The following is a 19,003-nucleotide window of genomic DNA, read 5'->3' on the forward strand; positions in this document are numbered from 1 at the left end:
GTAAGATGTGCCTGCTTCCCCTTCCACCATGATTGTAAGTTTCCTGAGGCCTCCTCAGCCATGCAGAACTGTGAGTCAATTAAACCTCTCTCCTTTATAAATTATCCAGTCTAGAGTATTTCTTTATAGCAGTGTGAGAATGGACTAATATACCTGCCCTTATAGGAGACAGAAAGAAACCTCCAACTTGATTAAATTGCTAGGATTTTATGCTTTCTCACATGGGCAGCTGAACCTAGCTGAAGTGAAACAGTCATCAAAGGGTCAACCTCTGTGGTGTGTGAATTTCCTTTAATGAAAGACAAAACCTTTCTTCTACATGACAAGAGACTTAAAATGCAGACACTTAAAGGAGTCTCTTTTAAATCACTTCAAGTACAAAGGATGCTTAACCCCTTTCCTCAGGGCAAATTTTGAGTTGGAAGACTGGGAGCTTGAGGTATCTGTGGGGAGGTTGAAGGAGGGGTAGGAGAAAGAAGAAAGATTCAAAAGAGAAGAGTTAAGAACCGGCTTTGCCTTGCGCTTTTTACAAAACAAGGGTACTAATTTACTAGAAATGTTAAGTTTATACTTAGATGGACTCAAACCACATATGGTGACTGAAATCACCTAATTTCTTTGAGGAAGGAGCTTTATTGAATGGCAACATGCTTTATAAACACTGTTTTTTCTTTTTCTTTGAAGAAAGAAGAGCATTTAAAATAATTGCAATGCAATCCCCCAAAAAGTTATGCCAATATATTTAAGCATTTGGGCTTAAAATTTTTCCTAAGTAGTAGCTCTCTTGTTCACTGTCCAAGATAGTTAAATGGTGAATTTTTTTTCTTTTTTTTAATGCTGCTCAACTTACAATGGGGTTATGTCTTGATAAATATCATAAGTCAAAAATGTATTTAATAAACCTAAAGTACCAAACATCCTAGCTTAACCTAGCATAACTTAATGGTGTTCAGAACTTACATTAGCCTACAGTTGGACAAAATCATCTGGCACAGAGTACACTGTAGAGTACTGGTTATTTACCCTTGTGATATCATGGCTGACTTGGAGCTGCAACTCACTGCTGCTGTCCAGCATCACAAGAAAGAAGATCTTGAAGCATACTGCTAGCCCCAGAAAAGATCAAAATTCAAAATTTTAACTACAGTTTCGACTGAATGTGTATCACTTTTATACCATCACAAAGCCAATAAATTGTAAGTCAATTGAGACACACACACACACACACACACACACACAAACCGGCTTTGCCTGCATCACCTTTTTACCATGAGACTGTCCTCCTATTCCTGATGACTAATTTTGGATTTGGGGCATATGATTGTTGCCCTAGAGGCTCTAGAGGACAAGGGAGGAGAGAATTGCAGGAATTTCAGTAGCACTGAACAACTGCCAGAGCCAGCCATCCAGTCATAAGAACAGCAGTAACAGATTGCAGTTCTCCTTACTGCCTGCCTGTCAAATTAACATGCATTGTCATTTAACATGCATTGTCTCTAATGTAATCTTCCTGGAAGCCCTGAAACATATGGGTATTGTCTTTATTTTACAGAAGTGGAAACCGAAGCTCTGACAGATTTAACATTTTGCCTAATGTCACATGGTTAGTGAGGTACAGAACCCAGTTCAAGTCAGGTAACCCGCTGTACTGGTTTGCCCAGGACTGAGGGGTTTCTTCAGATGCAGGACTTCTAGTGCTAAGACCAGGAGAATACCAGGCAAATCAGGATGACTATTCACCCTAGCCTGACTGCAAAGCTCTGTTACATTATCTTTAAGCCAAGAAGCACAGAACTCAGATAGATCTCCCAGGAGGGCAAAGGACTCTTAAGATTATCCTAAGATGCTCAACATTTACCTTCTGACTGAAAATCTGTTCTCCTCTCTACAGGTGGGCCCTGGAGTTAGCCCTGTAGTACTGCGTGGATGGAGCTAAAGTCTCTGCTCTGTCTTCCCATTCTAAGCCAAGCTCCTGCCGCTGGACCCCCTCAGTTAACACACCTAGAAGATCCTTGTCCTGTGTGGGGAGCAGAGCCTTGTCCTGTGTGGGGAGGAGAGCCTTGTCCTATGTGGGGCAGACCTCTGGTTCCTGTCCAGCTATGCAAACGCTATTCCTTACAGCTGAAGTAATCTCCAAATCCTCCTCCCTCCTTAAGACACCAGATAGAACTGCTTAAACAATTAGAATAACCTCTACATGTTCCTAGTAAAATCCTTTTTCCTAAGATTTTTTTTTTTTTTTTTTTTTTTTTTTGAGACGGAGTCTCGCTCTGTCGCCCAGGCTGGAGTGCAGTGGCGCAATCTCTGCTCACTGCAAGCTCCGCCTCCCGGGTTCACGTCATTCTCCTGCCTCAGTCTCCCGAGTAGCTGGGACTACAGGCGCCCGCCACGTCGCCCGGCTAATTGTTTTGTATTTTTAGTAGAGACGGGGTTTCACCCGTGTTAGCCAGGATGGTCTCTATCTCCTGACCTCGTGATCCGCCCTCCTCGGCCTCCCAAAGTGCTGGGATTACAGGCGTGAGCCATGGCTCCTGGCCTCCTAAGAGTTTTAAAAGCAGTATTATTGATGCCTGCATAAAGATTAAAAGGTATAAACTTCAGATGAATAATGTCCAAGCTCTGTCCCTTTCTTTTTTTAGCTTGTCCTTTAGTAAATGATGACAATGGCATTTTGTAGGTGTTTTGCAATTTGAATATACCCAAATAATCGCCATTTCTGTTGGGAGTTCCCAGACTGAGGTTTCTAGATAGCACTCTGGGGGATAAATGAACCCTACCTAAAGTTGTGTGCCCTGTTGTGTATGTGTGTGCTCTTTTATAGGGCAAGAGTCTGTAGCTTTTACTACATTCTCAGAGCAGTCAGTGATTTAGAGATACTTGAAAATCACTGGTGTAGAATTAACAAAAAATCAACTTAGGAATTTTTTTTTAATAAAAGGTGTCTTTGTTTTATAAAGTGATTCACAGTAGCAACCTGTCCCAGTGTGTTAGCCTGTGATTCAAGCCATGGCCTTGATGTGTCAACGGATTCAGACAGAGCCATAAGAAAGGTGTGGTCAAGGCAGCAATAGGGAAGTGCGGCTCAAAGCTCCAGGGCACTATGCCCTGCCCTGCCATGAGAGAACCAGAGGCTTCAGACTCAGAGAACTAAGAGTTCTGGGGTCCAAAACCCACTGCCAAAAACTTTTCTGATAATTTTGGCCAGTGGCAAAGGTGCTTGGTTTCTTATTTCTGGTGTATATGTATATGTATATGTATGTGCATGTGTGTGTGTGTGTGTGTGTATGTATGTATGTATATATATAGCTTGGTGTCTAAGAGCCCACACATTGGACCCTGGACCTCAGTTTTAAGTTCATGCCCCAACTCCACATCCTGTAGCCACATGATTTTGGAGAAGTAGCTTGACCTGCTAAGTTGCTGTTCTCTTCCCTGTAACGTGAAGGTGGTACCAGTGCCTACCTCAGAGAATCTTGGTGAGGATGGAATGTGATGATACATGCAAGTTAATTAGCAACACAGTCTGTGCTGCATCAATGTCCCAGGCACTAAAGTGGATGGTGGCCATACATGAGGCTGGAATTTCTGACTTCTAGAAACTTCCTGTCAGGAGGAACCTACTTGGTTGCTTTCCATCTCTGACTCTTCAGTAGGACCTCACAGGCTGGAGAAGGGTTGAGGGAGGGGCTCCCTTAGGACACTGCCCTACAGAGCATCACTTCCATGCTTAGATGAACATCTTCTAGAGCTGTGGTTGAGGATTTAACATTTGGAGCCTGAGATGTAAACTGTGATGGTTAATACTGAGTGTCAACTTGATTGGATTGAAGGATGCAAAGCATTGATCCTGGGTGTATCTGTGAGGGTGTTGCCAAAGAAGATTAACATTTGAGTCAGTGGGCTGGGAAAAACAGACCCACACTTAATCTGGGTGAACACCATCTAATCAGCTGCCAGCATGACCAGAATATAAAACAGGTAGAAAAACGTTAAAAGACTAGACTGGCCTGGCCTCCTAGCCTACATCTTTCTCCTGTGCTGGATGCTTCTTGCCCTCGAACATCGGACTCCCAGTTCTTCAGTTTGGGGACTCAGACTGGTTCCTTGCTCCTCAGCTTGCAGGCGGCCTATTGTAGGACCTTGTGATCATATGAGTTAATACTCCTTAATAAACTCTAATATATATTTATCCTATTAGTTCTGGCTCTCAAGAGAACCCTAATACAAGAGCATTTACACTTGCCCTAGTAGGAGTCACTGAGTCTCAGTGGCATGGACCTGTTCTCAGGCCCCCTCTTTCCCAGCAAATGCTTGAAGCAAGAACCATTAAATAATAGAACCGCTGATAATCTCCTGATAACCTACTTACTACCACACTCCTCCACCTGACCCTTCTTAGTCTCCTTGGCCTGCTTGCCTGGGGCCTGGAGTGGTGGAGCAGGTTAAATTCTCCATCACTGTGAGTCTCAGCCATGAACAGCCCACACGATCCTTGTCTGTGTCATTCTCCCTGTTGCCATTGGTACATTAGCAAAGCAATCTGATAGACGGGACTATGTTAGCACACTCTGGGAGACAGCCCTGTGCAGCAGCACAGACAGTGCTGACTGAGTCAATGGGAGAGATGGTTATGGCACAGTAAGGGGAGAGGAGGAAGAGAGACCTGCCCAGGGACTGCCAAATGCCATCCTGTACAGCTGCTCTTTGACTTACAATAGGATTATATTCTGATAAACTTACTGGATATAGAAAATATTGTAAATCATAAATGCACTTAATACACCAAAGCTGCTGAACATCATAGTTTAGCCTAGTCTACCTTAAATATGCTCAAACAGTTACATTAGCCTATGGCTGGGCAAATCGTCTAACACAAAGTCTGTTTTATAATAAAGGGCTGAATATCTCATGTAATTTACTGAATATTGTAGTGAAATTGAAAAACAGAATTGAATTGCTGTATGGGTACTCCAACTACAGCTTCTACTGAATGCATATCAGTTCTACACCATTGTAAAGTTCAAAAATCTTAAGTCAAACTATTGACAGTTGGGGGCTGCTTATACTTTAGCCTACTCAGAGCTCACTGAAGGCAATGCTGAGGCCTCCCCAATGCCCAAGTTATTGCTTTTAAGTAACTAAAAGGCAAGAGAATATAACGAACTCATTAGCCTTCTTAGTGACGGGTCCCTCACTTTACCAAGCTTAGGGTGGGAGCAGTAAGAGATGATGGATTCCTTTTCATAATTCAAAAAGAAATATGTATATATATTCAGTTTTTAAAAAGAAACACAAAAGCACTGAGGAAGAGGGGTAATCTGGCACCCCTGGGGACAGGGTGGGCCTAGGCTTTGGATGAGGTGGATCCCCAGCATTATTGTTGGATTTCCCCAGAATCTGTGGACTCTGTTTCAGGTTTATCTGCCTGAATAGCTTCCCGTTCCCCACAGTGAATGATTCACTTCCTCTTCTAATCCCCTGCCAAACATTTCAAATCATGTCTCCTTTTCTTGGTTAAGTGCCTAAATTGAACTCACTATGATGAAAAAGCAACCCATGAAAAACAGTTTTCATTCTCGTTTATAAGTCACCTGCCATAAGGTTTTTGGGAGAAGCTCGTGGGCATGTCCCAGCTGGACGCTTCTGCTGAAAATCCCTTCTCAACACTGAGGCGCTGTAGTGGGTAAGATTGCACACAGCAGCAGGAGTGAAAGGCCCTGATTCTGATTCACTTTCCCTCAATAACTTAACAAGTCAGGCATTTACCAACAGCTAACACTCCAGAGGGAAACGGACGCATTTGAGACAAAATGATGAGCTTCTGCTGCCATCTGGTGGAGTTCTCACCTTTAATCATGTGAATTAAAGGCTTGCTCGCCAGGAAATACTGTAGAGTAGTGGTGGTTCTGAAAGGGAGGTCCTTGGACCGGCAGAATTGGTATTATCTGGTCACTTACTGCTGATGATATGTTGTTAGTTACTTTATACCTTAGATTCCTTCATTACAAAATAGACATAAGATATCTAACTCATAGGGCTGTGAGGATACCCAACCTCACAATGTAGATAAATGAACAACAATTTAAAAAACAGTTATAGGCATCCAGTATTAAATCTAACAAAAGATGTGCAATTATTTTAAAAAGTATAAAATTTCATTGAAAGACGTTTGGGAATACCTAAATATTTGCAGGCTCCACCCCAGACCTACAGGATTAAGATACACTTTGTAATGGAAGTCCCAGGTTATTTGTATAGAGAATAAAGTTTCAGGTACTTAACATTTTCTCCAGGGAGATAGGTAGTTACTATTGTTGTTGTTTTTTTGTGCCTTTGAATACCCTTAAGTTTTTTCATTTAAAAATGCTGTTATTAAAGACAATCATCACAAGACAGAGTATGGATTGGAGGTTAAGAACACAAAATTTGGGGTCAGATAGAACTTGTTTTGCATCCTGTCCCCATCACTTACTATTGATAATTTGGTGAGTTACTTAATCTTTCTGTACCTTAGTTTCCTTAGCTAGAAAATGAACATGAAAATATCTAACTCATAGGGTTGTGAAGACTTAAACAGAAAATATAGATAGCATAAATAGTAGTACTACAAAATCTAAAGTACCTAGTATTAAATCTAACAAAGGATGTGCAAATATGAAAAAAGTATGAAATTTCATTGAAAGACATTTAAGAATACCTAAATGAAAGGAGAGATGAAACCATGTTCAAGGATAGGAAGAAAACTGTCAATCATCTTCGAATCCCATCTATTCTAATGCAATTCAAATTGTAACTTCAACTGGGTTTTTACTGCTGAACTTAACAAGCTTATTTCAAAATTTGAATGGAAGAAAAGAGCTAAGAATAGACAATTCTGAAAGAGAAGAAGATGGGGAGGGTCACTCTACCAGAGTATAGTTTTTACTATAAAACTATAGTAGTTCAGACAGTGTGCTATTGGCACAGTGATGGATGACTTACCAGTGGAACAGAATGGAGAGTTCAGAAAGAAACCCATACATATCCGGAAATTTGATACATGAAGCAGTGGCATTACAAATCAATAGAAAATGCATGGGCTAACTGATAAGCATTAGTTGGTTATCCATAGAGAAAAATTACATGTACTGTGTATTTACATATGTATATATGTGTGTATGTACGTATATATGTGGATATATATATTTAGACCTCTTGTTTATATCATACACAAAGATAAATTGTTACCAGGTTGATAACAGATCTAAACGTCTAAAGCAAAACTAAAAGAATTTTGAGGAAAATGCAGAAAAATTTTTGCATAATCTCAGAGTAAGGAAGAGCTTATTAACAAAATCCAGTAAACCAAAATTATAAAGTAAAACATTTTGATATATTTGATTAGATTAAAACTTATTTATTTCTTTAAACCTGTATTTTTAATATTTGAGGGGTACAAGTGCAGATTTCTCTGTTTTTGTTTTTTTTCAAATTTTAGATTCAGGGGGTATGTGTGCAGGTTTGTTATGTGGATATATTGCGAAATGCTGAGGTTTGGGCTTCTTTGAATCCATCACCCAAATAGTGAACATAGTACCCAGTAAGTAGTTTTTCAACTCTTGCTCTCTTCCCTCCCTCCCCATTTTGGGATCCCCAGTGTTATTGTTCTCATCTTATGCCCACATGCATGCAATGTTTAGCTGTCACTTATAATTGAGAATATGTGGTATCTTACTTTCTGTTTCTGTGTTAATTCACTTGGGATAATGTCCTCCTGCTGCATCCATGTTGCTGCAAATGACATGATTTCACTCCTTTTTAAGGCTGAATGATATTCCATGGTGTCTAAGTATCTCATATTCTTTATCTAAGCCACCTTTAGTGGGCACCATGACTTTGCTATTGTGAATACTGCTGCCGTGAACATATAAGTACAGGTATAGTTTTAGTAGAACTATTTCTTTTCCTTTGGATAGATACATGGCAATGGAATTCCTGGGTCAAACTGTAGTGCTATTTTTAGTTCTTTGAGGAAACTCAACTGCTCTTCACAGTGGGTGCACAAATTTACATTTCCATCCACAGTGTATAGGTGTTCCCTTTTCTCCGCATCCTCACCAACATGTTATTTTTTGACTTTTTAACAATAGCTATGTGATTGGTGTGAGATGGTATCTCATGTGGTGTTGATTTGCATTTCCCTGATTATTAGTGTTGTCAAGTATTTTTCCATATGCTTGTTGGCTGCTTGCATATCTTTTCTTGAGAAGTATCTGTTCATATCCCACGCCCAATTTTTAATGGATTTGTTCTTGTTGATTTAAGTTAATTATAGATCCTGAATATTAGTCCTTTGTCAGATGTATAGTTTGTAAATATCTTCTCCCATTTCATAGGCTGTCTTGTTACTCTGTTGATAGTTTCTTTTGCTGTGCAGAAAGTATTTGGTTTAATTAGATTTCAATTTTTAATTTTATTACATTTGCTTTTGAGGTCTTAAGCATAAATTCTTTCCCTAGGCCAATGTCCAGAAGAGTTTTTTCCTAGGGGTTCTTGTACTATTTTAACAGTTTGAGGTCTTACATTTAAGCCTTTAATCCATTTTGAGTTAATTTTTGTATATGGTGAGAGGTAGGGGTTCAGTTTTATTCTTCTGCACATGGCTAACCATTTTTCCCAGCAACATTTGTTGAACAGGGTGTCCTTTCTCCATTGTTTATTTTTGTCACCTTTGTTAAAGATCAGTTTTTGTAGATGAGTGGCTCTGTTTCTGGGTTCTCCATTCTGTTACGTGGGTCTATGTGTCTAGTTTTGCAGCAGTACCATGCTGTTTTGGTTACTGTAGTCTTGCAGTACTGTTTGAAGTTGGGTAATGTGATGGCTCCATCTTTGTTCTATTTGTTTAGGATTACCTTGGTTATTATGGCTCTTTTTTGGTTCTATATGAATTTTAAGATTGTTTTTCCTAATTCCATAAAAAATAATGTTGGTAATTTGATAAGAATTGTGTTAAATCTGTTAATTGCTTTGGGCAGTATGGACATTTACAGCATGGAATGTTTTCCTATGTTTGTGTCATCTATGATTTCTTTTGTCACTGTTTTGTAGTGCTCTTTGTAGACATCTTTCCCCTCCATGGTTAGATGCATTCCTAACCGTGTGTGTGTGTGTGTGTGTGTGTGTATGTGTGTGTGTGTGTGGCTGTTGTAAATGGGATTATGTTCTTAATTTGGTTCTCAGCTTGAATATTCTGGAATATATAAATGCTACTGATTTTTGTACATTGATTTGGTTCCCTGAAACTTTACTGAAGTTTTCTGCCAGGTCTAGGATTCTTTTGTAGGAATTTTTAGGGTTTTCTAGGTGTAGAATCATATTGTCAATTAACATAAATAATTTGACTTCCTCTTTTACTGTTTGGGTGCCTTTTCTTTCTTTCTTTTGCCTGATTGCTCTGGCTAGGACTTCCAGTACTGTATTGAATAGGAGTGGTAAGAGTGGATATCCTTATCTTGTTCTAGCTCTTGAGGGAAATGTTTTCAACTTTGGTTCATTCAGTATGATGTTCATTGTGGGTTTGTTGAAAATGACTGTTGTTATTTTGAGGTATGTTCCTTTGATGCCTACTTTCTTGAGGATTTTTGTCATGAAAGCGTGTTGGATTTTATTGAATGCCTTTCGTATCAATTAAGTTAATCATATGGTTATTGTTTTTAATTCTGTTTGTGTGGTGAACCACATTTATTGATTTGCATATTGTATTAGTCTGTTCTTGCACTGCTATGAAGACATACCTGAGATTGGATACTTTATAAAGAAAAGAGGTTTAATTGGCTTACGATTCCACTGGCTGTACAGGAAGCATGATGGCTTCTGGGGAGGCCTCAGGAAACTTACAGTCATGGCAGAAGGTGAAAAAGAAGCAGGCACATCCTACATGGCCGGATCAGGAGGAAGAGAGGGAGGGAGAAGGTGCCACACACTTTTTAACAACCAGATCTTGTCAGAACTCACTCACTATCATGGGAACAGCACCAAACGGATGGTACTAAACTGTTCATGAGAAACATGCCCCCATAATCCAATCACCTCCCACCAGGCCCCACCTCCAATACTGGGGATTACAATTCCACATGAAATTTGGGTGGGGACACAGATCCAAATTATATTACATATGTTGAACCATCCCTGAATCCCAGGAATCAAGCCCACTTGATTGATTGTGGTGAATTATCTTTTTGATGTATTGCTGTATTTAATTTGCTAGTATTTTGTTGAGGATTTTTTGCATCTGTGTTCATCAAGGATACTGGCATCCGTGTGTGTGTGTGTGTGTGTGTGTGTGTGTGTGTGTGTGTGTATCCTTGCCAGATTTTCATACCAGGATGATACTTTTTTCATAGAATGAGTTAGGATTTTTTTATTTTTTGGGATAGTTTCAGTAGGATTGGTATTCCTTGATTTTTTGGGGATAGTTTCAGTAGGATTGGTACCAGCTCTTCTTTGTATGTCTGGTAGAATTTGGCTGTGAATTGTCTGATCCAGGGCTATTTTTGGTTGGCAAGTTTCAAAATACTGATTCAATAATATTTCCTTTCCTTTTATTTTATTTTAAAACAGAATCTCACTCTCACTAAGCTAAAGGGAAAAATAAGCTAGAAACTGCTTAGGGCAAACCTGCCTCCCATTCTATTCAAAGTTATCCTTCTGCTCACTGAGATAAATACATATCTGATTTTCTCCTTTGAAAAGGCTAATACTCAAAAGAATGCAATCATTTCTCTCTCACCCAGGCTGGAGTGCAGTGGTATGATCACAGCTCACTGTAGCCTTGAACCTCCTGGCCCAAGCAATTCTCCCACCTCAGCCTCCCAAGTAGCTGGGACTACAGATGTGTGCCACCACACCTGGCTAATTTATAAAAATTTTTAGAGATCTTTCCTGCTTTCTCCTGTGGGCATTTAGTGCTATAAATTTCCCTCTAAACACTGCTTTGGCTGTGTCCCAGAGATTCTGATACATTGTGTCTTTGTTCTTATTGGTTTCAAAGAACTTATTTATTTCTGTCTTAATTTTGTTATTTACCGAGTAGTCATTCAGGAGCAGGTTGTTCAGTTTCCATGTGGCTGTGCGGTTTTGAGTGAGTTTCTTAATCCTGAGTTCTAATTTGATTGCACTGTGGTCTGAGAGACTGTTTGTTATGATTTCAGTTCTTTTGCATTTGCTGAGGAGTGTTTTAGAAGAAGTGTGATATGGTGCTGAGAATAATACATATTCTGTTGATTTAGGGTGGAGAGTTCTGTAGATGTCTATTAGGTCCACTTGGTCCAGAGCTGAGTTCAAGTCCTGAATACCCTTGTTCATTTTCTGTCTCATTGATCTGTCTAATATTGACAGTGGGGTGTTAAAGTCTCCCACTATTATTGTGTGGGAGTCTAAGTCTCTTTCTAGGTCTCTAAGAACTTGCTTTATGAATCTGGGTGCTCCTGTATCAGGTGCATATACATTTAGGATAGTTAGCTCTTCATGTTGCATTGATCCCTTTACCATTATGTAATATTCTTTTTTGTCTTTTTCAATGTTTGTTGGTTTAAAATATGTTGTATCAGAGACTAGGATTGCAACCCCTGCTTTTTTGTTGCTTTCCATTTGCTTGGTAAATGTTCCTCCATCCCTTTATTTTAAGCCCATGCGTGTCTTTGCACATGAGATGGGTTTCCTGAATACAGCACACCGATGGGTCTTGACTCTTTATCCAATTTGCCAGTCTGTGTCTTTTAATTGAGGCATTTAGCCCGTTTACATTTAAGGTTAATATTGTTATGTGTGAATTTGATTCTATCATTATGATGGTAGCTGGTTATTTTGCCCATTAGTTGATGCAGCTCTTATCCAAAGACAGGCAATAGTAATGCTAGAAAGAAAGTGGAGAAAAGGAAACCTGTGCACACTGTTGGTAGGAGTGTAAATTAGTACAACCACTATGGAGAGCAGTATGGAGGTTTCTAAAAACCTAAAAATAGAACTAGCATATGATTCTGCAGTCCCATTGCCAGGCATATACCTAAAAGAAAAATGAGTGTCAAAGAAATATCTGCATCCATGTTTATTGCAGCACTATTTACAGTAGTCAAGATTTGGAAGTCACCTATGTTTCCACCAACAGACAAATGGATAAAGAAAATATGGTACATAAATACAAGGGAGTACTACTCAGCCATGGAAAAGAATGAGATCCTGTCATTTGCAACAACATATATGGAATGGGAAGACTTTATGTTAAGTGAAATAAGCCAGCCAGGCACAGAAAGAAGAACTTTGCATGTTCCTACTCATTTATGGGTGCTAAAAAATTAAAACAGTTGAAGTCATGAAGATAGAGAGTAGAATGATGGTTACCAGAGGCTGGGAAGCATAGTATGGAGGTGAGGGAAAGGCAGGTATGCTTACTGGTTAAAAAAATATAGTTAGATAGAATAAGAGTATTCGATAGCACAATAGCATGACCACAGTCAGCAATAATTTAGTGTACACTTAAAAATAACTAAAAGAGTATAACTGGAATCTTTCTAACACAAAGAAATGATAAATGCTTGAGGTGATGAATACCCTACTAACCCTGATGTGATGATTATGCACTGTATGCCTGTATCAAAATATCTCCTATACTCCATAAATAAATACACTTACTGTACACTCATAAAAATTAAAAAAATATAAACAGTACTAAAGATAATATGGTGTGGATCTGTGTTCCCACCAAAATCTCATGTCAAAATTGTAATTCCCAATATTGGAGGTGGTGCCAGGTGAGACATGATTGGATCATGGAGGTGGTCCTTTGTAAATGGTATAGCACCATCTCCTGGTGCTGTTCTTGTAATACTGAGTGAGTGAGTTTCCATGAGATCTGGTCATTTAGAAGTGTATAGCACCTCCCCACCTCTCTTCTCCTCCTACTCTGGCCATGTAAGACATGCCTGCTTCCCCTTTGACTTCTGCCATGACTGTAAGTTTCCTGAGGCACCCCCACAGAAGCTGAGCAAAAATCATTATGCTTCCTGTATAGCCTGCAGAATCATGAGTCAATTAAACCTCTTTTCTTTATAAATTACCCAGTCTCAGGTAGTTCTTTATAGCAGTCTGATATAATGGACTAATACTCAAAATTAGTACTGACGAGTAGGGCATTGCTATAAAGATACCTGAAAATGCAGAAGCAATGTTGGAACTGGGTAATGGGTAGAGGTTGGAAGAGTGTGGAGGGCTCAGAAGAAGACAGGAAGATGAGGGAAAGTTTGGAATGTCTATGAACTCCAAATATCTGAGATAGGTCTCACTTAACTTAGAAAGTTTATTTTTCCAAGGTTAGGATGTGCGCCCATGACACAGCCTCAGAGGGTCCTGACAGCATGTTCCCAAGGTGGTTGGGGCACAGCTTGGTTTTATATATTTTAGGGAGACATGAGACATCAATCAATATATGTAAGATGTACATTGGTTCCATCCAAAAAGGTGGGACAACTTGAGCAGGGAGGGGGCTTCCAGGTCACAGGTAGGTGAGAGAGAAATGATTGCATTCTTTTGAGTATTAGCCTTTCCAAAGGAGAAAATCAGATATGTATTTATCTCAGTGAGCAGAAGGATAACTTTGAATAGAATGGGAGGCAGGTTTGCCCTAAGCGGTTCCCAGCTTGATTCTTCCCTTTAGCTTAGTGATTTTGGGGCACCAATATTTATTTTCCTTTCACATTTCCCACCTTTTCTTTTTTAAAGTCTTTTGGAGAAAGCATTTTAGAAGAAAATGAATCTCTGGTCTCAGGTTTCATCTGATCTCTCATGGTTAGGATGGTTTATTCCTAGACAGGTAGATCCTGAGTTATTAGGAAAGCTCATTTTAGCAGGTTGTGAAGTCTCATATCCTATGAAGAGAAAATAGCGGGATGAAGGGAGAAAAACAATAACAAACGAAAGAACAATCTTGGAAAATCGATATAGACCACATTACTCTGAAGTCTATACATACGTTAAGCACGTATGAAAGTGGATTATGTATATAAATAGGTTACTATTATTTTCTTCTGAAGTTTAAATTGTCTAGCTTCAGTTTGCAGGGTTTTAAGAAAGCATAGGTTAGTTTTCAGTGATTTCAAATTAGGAAAAGTGAGGGAGAAAAAGGAAAAGAAAGAAGAAAAATTTGAAAACTTTATTTTGGAGACATGTAGCCAGGAAAAATTAAAATTCAGTCCAAACTGTAGAAAATAATAAAAATTGAAAAATATTAGGCAAGACTAGAATCTAACAACAGGTGTTCTGGTGCTCTCTCCAGTTTCCCATTTTTACTAAAGACAAATCATGGTAGGACCAATTTGCTTTATCATACTTGCCCAGATTATTTGTATAAAGTACAGCAAGAATAATTATTTTTCACATAGGTTTTAAAATTGGCTTTGATGGAACTTTGTTCCAGAGACAGAATTTCAGATAAGACTTTTTAAAAGCCCAGCCCAACCATGGATTTGTACCATCAAATACCTATGAGTTGGGTGAATTACTCTCCTCTTGAGGTCCCAAGATTACTTAGGGTTCCTGGGCCTCTCAGAAAGTGACATTCTTTACCTACCACAGGTCAGAAACCCTGTACAGGGACTGTGTAGACAAAGTATGAGGCCAGTTTTCCCAAGGGGCTTTTATTGGCTCTAAAATTCAAGTTTGATTCTTAAAAGAAAGCACACCATTCCAAAGCTTTGGTAAAATAACCAGTTTCTCCAATTGTGTCCTGTTACAAATAAAAACAGACTCTAATTGCACTTATGCAAATAACTATATAGCCATAAGTTAAGAATACTCACAAATAGTTTTCATATTCTGGAGAAATCAGGTAGAGAGAAACAAATATATTCCAGATTTTGTTCCCAGAAACAATACTTATTGTTAGAAGCTGTCAATAGCCCAAAAGAAAAGTTTCCTTGACTCTGAAAAACAAAACAAAGGATCAGCACTGTTTTAAGCAAAGCGTCAAAAAGATTACTTCTGTCTTCTTCCAGTTCAGCCTATGCAGTTAATTCCTGTTCTGCTTGATATTCATGAACATTTCGGCTCTCCATGAGTCCTAAAAGTTTTTCCTCAATTCTGATGTGACAATCTCCAGAGTTATCAGAAACCTGCCCTCAAGAGCACTTGTTAGAGTTTTATAGCTGATTATAAAACCACCTTCTAAAGAGGACCAAAACAAGACAACAGTTGTCCATGGATGCCAAAAAGTTTTAGAGCAGCCATAGTCAAAGACACTATGGACAAGAAAATTTGTTACCTATGTGACACACAATAATTTAACATAATAATTATACACTATTATACACTTAGTGTAGGATAACATACACTAAGTCATATCAGAATTATAGGAGTTTCCTATAATTTTGGAACACATACCAGTAACGTATTTATACAAATACAGCCCAAAGAAAGCCAGACACCATTTCATATTTGACAATGCTTCCTGTATAATTTTTATACCAAATAAGCCAAATATGTCATTTTTGGACTTTAGGGAATTTAATATCTTACCAATTAATTAGGTTAGAAAAAGACATAATTTATTATTTGATTTTTGAATGTTTGTCAAATATCAAAGGTTTAAAACACTTGATATCACAAAATAAAATCACAGATCATTGTCAAATATGTAATTCATTTAACCAAAATGATAACTCAAGGATTTCAATAAAAGGCAAAACCTTTCATTCTTTGAGAGAGGTGACTTATTTTTCTGAACAATAAGCCCTAATGAAAACAGCATGAAGCCAATTAAATTTGTTTTACAAAATTTTATAAATAATCTATAGAATTTTAATCCTGATTGTAGGATGTAACTTCCATAAGCCTTTTATAACCTTTATTTATTTAATATAACCTTTATTAAATAAAACTTTATTAAGGAGCTGGTTAATGTTTCAAGAAAACCTTGTTAATCTGACATAGGAGCCCATATACTGATCTTTCATCAGTGTGCCTTTGACATTAATGGTTAATTTATAGAGAAACTGAACTTATTTTATCTTTCAAAATTGGCCATTACAATCTCACAATCCCATCTCTTTCATCATTGTCCCTAGGACTTAAGGAGTTGAATAGCTTTAATTTCAGCCCTGTGTCTCAGGAACGCAGTTTATTTTGATTGGCATATTCTACTAGACCTGAAGATGACGCTTTAATTGCTGTCAGCGTTTAAGATTTAGCAGGACTTGGTCTCCTTTTTAGACCCAGGATTTAAAGCCCTGTAACTCAATGTCACAAGGACTTTAAAAGCACATACAGAAAGATACACAGATGTAATAACTTTAATTAAAAAATATTTTCATCTCAATTTTTTTCTAAGCAAACCAAAACTTAATAATAATGGCATAGGACTTATTTTGATAAAATGTAAAATCTGTTAGGCCAGTTGCCAAAAGGCAAAAGAAAAGGCCTTCTGCAGTGCACAGAATATTATGTTGAAAGAAAACATTTCCTTTAGACCTTTAAGAAAACATTGTTAGCATCAGACCACAACAAACAGAACCTGAGGAAAAAAACTTACATGAGCTGAAAATGAGTTGAAGAAGAGTGTTACATATTTCACGTCCTTTAAAAGGGGGAGAGAAAACCAAAAAAAGGTGAGATGCAATAAAAGTTGAACTTTGGATTTAAAAAATTAGAATCTCTTATAATTTATTAAGAGTAAATCAACCCCTTAAGAAAACTTCATTGTTCTAACCAATTCTTTAGTGTATAAGTGGTTTTTTTCCCACCAAACCCAATCTCTGGAAATACCATTATAATTACCCTTTAATTATAGGCAACTTGATCATATAAAAGTTTTTGGTTTTTTAAATACTATTATTGGGACTTACACAGACCATTCATCACATGCTTGGACTTTCTGGTTTGCCCTGAACATCCCTCTTTCTTAAACAACCAGTCATTTTATTCTAGGACTAAATTTACCATACAAGATTCTTTCTCATATAAAATTATTTCTGTTTAAGCTTTCTTACCAAAAAATACTCCTTTATTTCTATAACTTCCTTTATGTCTCTCTTATTTCCTGGTTCCTTTTACCTTGTATATTAGTCTGTTTTCACACTGCTGATAAAGACATAGCAGAGACTGGGCAATTTACAAAAGAGGTTTAACTGGACTTACAGCTCCACCTGTCTGGGGAAGCTTCACAATCATGGCAGAAAGCAAGGAGGAGCAAGTCACATCTTACACGGATGGCAGCAGGCAAAGAGAGAGCTTGTGCAGGAAAGCTCCCCCTTATAATAACCTTCAGATCTTATGAGACTTTCTTACTATCACAAGAACAGCACAGGAAAGACCTGCCCCCACAATTCAATTACCTCCCACCAGGTCCCTCCCACAACACCTGGGAATTCAAGATGAGATTTGGGTGGGGACACAGACAAACCATATTACCTCATTATATACCTAACCTTTAAATAAGCTCTGAATTAGGGCCAGGCATGGTGGCTCACGCCTGTAATCCCAGCACTTTGGGAGGCTGAGGCAGGTGGATCACCTGAGGTCAGGAGTTTGAGACCAGCCTGGCCAACATGGTGAAACTTGTCTCTACTGAAAATACAAAAATTAGCCAGGCATGGCAGTGGGTGCCTGTAATCCCAGCTACTCAGAAGGCTGAGGCAGGAGAATTGCTTGAACCCAGGAGGCGGAGATTGTAGTGAGCTGTGATCATGCCACTGCACTCCAGCCTGGGTGACAGAGCAAGACTCCATCTCAAAAAAAAAAAAAAAAAAAAAAAAAAAGCTTTGAATTAGACAAAACTTGTTCACCTTTCTTTTAAAAAGGACATACTTTTTTTTTTTTTTTTTTGAAGAATGTTTTCCTACAATATAGTTTTATTGGAAGATACTCAAGAAATGTAATATTTATTATTTAATTTAATATAACTTTAGATTCTAAATTATGCCAAGTTTGTCTACAAGTATTTATCTCATTACATTTACCTAAATGTTTTATTTTAATCACTTACCTAGATTAGTTATGAAAACTATGATAATCATTATTTAAAGTTATAAAACTGCCATTGCAAAATTATAACTGAGACAGTGAAAAAGATCTGACCTAACTGACTCCATCTTGCTTCTAAGCTCCAAGTTGTCCTTGTTCATTCCTGGGTGTAGGCTTAACTAACTTTTGGAACTTAGTTTATGATTTAGCTTTGAAACAGATGATAACAGCCCTTTCCCAAAACAAACCTCTTTCCTGTCTGTGGACTAGACTGCTTACTGCCACAGGTTAGAAGTTATGGTAATTTTACTAAATAATTCAAGATGTAGCTATTTTCATTAAACCAATATCAATGACTTATTTATTAAAAATTACAGAAATAAGACCATTTTGTTTGGGGTTGGGTTTAGAGTTTTGTGACCCCTATGCCAAATTTTGACACCTTATAGGGCTTGGCAGTATTTGTATGAAATTGCTTGATTAATAAATGCAAACAAAAATGTATGCTGGCAATTCTTAAGACATTTCTAGTATTACTTTACCAATAATTTTAAAGCTAGCTTATTTATTAAAGATTTTACTTAAGTCACATAAAGGTGAAAAAACATTTGACTAGTCTTTTTTTTCTGATAAAGGATTTAAATGCTTTTATTTTTCTTTAAGCCAATTAATTAGAGCTCTTTTATATGTTTTTCAGTATTGAACACATAAATACATAGATGTATTAGGCATCCTGATAGAAGTACATCTTATAGACTCATAAGACCTCCTTTTTTTTCCCCTGTCTTAGACTTGCAAACTTTTGATAACCTGTTTCATTGCCCTGGCAGTTGTCAGACAATCTGCATATTGAAGGAAACAACTCTTAGGTGAAAACTCAGAGAGCAAAATTTACCTTTCAAGGTACAGAGAGAAAAAGTCTGGTGGTGCTAGAGGAAGACTAAAGATGGATGCCAAATCAAACATAAAATTATAGCAATCTAGCATAGGATTGTATAAGGAGACCAGTTTTATT

Source organism: Macaca thibetana, chromosome 6 (assembly GCF_024542745.1).
Source record: "Macaca thibetana thibetana isolate TM-01 chromosome 6, ASM2454274v1, whole genome shotgun sequence".
Classification (NCBI taxonomy): domain Eukaryota; kingdom Metazoa; phylum Chordata; class Mammalia; order Primates; family Cercopithecidae; genus Macaca; species Macaca thibetana.